This window comes from Entamoeba invadens, assembly GCF_000330505.1.
Source record: "Entamoeba invadens IP1 unplaced genomic scaffold scaff_1105074725269, whole genome shotgun sequence".
Classification (NCBI taxonomy): Eukaryota; Evosea; order Mastigamoebida; family Endamoebidae; genus Entamoeba; species Entamoeba invadens.
In genome coordinates, this window is record NW_004191602.1 from 1 (window position 1) to 1,369 (window position 1,369).

Genomic DNA, 1,369 nt, shown 5'->3' on the forward strand with positions numbered 1-1,369 from the left:
TCGAAAATTTTACCAATTTTTGGACTAAAAGCAAAGTTAATTGTTGTTTTTTGTAATTATAATTCTATTCGGTATTATAAGCAAATATTGTTTATTTTTATGTTTCCATTAAACGAAAATTATTTGAAACAAACACTAAAATAATAACAATTTTTTTATTTAATCCAATAATATATGATAAATTAGATGTTTTAACAATTATTTTCAATAATTAATTATTGAAATCTAATTGCATATATCTTTGTTAAAAAAACAATTATTACAATTGTTAATATATTTTAATTGAAATCAATAGTTCGATAATACTGTTAATTTTAAACAAAAATGAACTTAGAAAAAGATCGATAGACTTTTTGACAAAAAAATATTTGTTTTTAATTGATAATATATAGTATATAAACTATTAGAAAAAACACAAAAACACTAAATTCATTTCATTCAATTATAAAAATACATAATGCAAATTAAAACAATATATTAATATTATTACACAAATTTAACCATTGATTATAATACATATACATAACATGTTTTTTATGAAACAAGTATCAAATTTTTCATAAAAAGTAACATTAAATTTTTTATTAGTTTATCAACATTAAATTTAATGAAACATGTATTAACAACTTATAAATTGTACATTTTATTCGTGTTAAAATACATATCAATTTAATGTATTTAAGAAAAAAAAAATCGAGTTTCTTTCTGGCTAAAAAATAATAAAAATTAATAAAAAATAATAAAACTCATAACACAATCGCCTTTTAAAAATACTAAAATATATTTTTGTTTTTTATTGATAAACAATTTTAACATGTGGAACCAAAAATAGGAAATAATGTTGTAATTATTTTTCAAATCATCTAATTGTTTATTCTATCTCTGTGTAAGCCACTTTTATTGGTCAAAATTACTCACCGATAGAATATTTTCTGTAAGTTACAAAAGAATGAAAATGTTAAAAAGATAATGTTTTTAATTTCCCGATAATGAACACAAAAACGACACATCGTTTACTATAAATAATAGTCATTTTGAAGAAAAATTCATACAATAGTTATAATAAAAAATGCTGAAAAGAAAAACTTTAAAATATTTTTAAATAGTTTTTCTGTGAAAACATTGTCATATAAATAATCAAAAACCGAGCAAATGGAAATAAAAATCAACTTGAAGTTTAATAATTTCATTTTTCGAAAACAATTTATAAAAATATAAATGATTATAAATATTTTATGGTATGGTGATACAAAATAGCAATTATAACTAAAACAACAAAACAATTTAAGATATATAAAATCCAATTATATGATTTATTCGATCATTAATTATTCTATATTTTAACAAGTTTAATAAATATTACAAATGT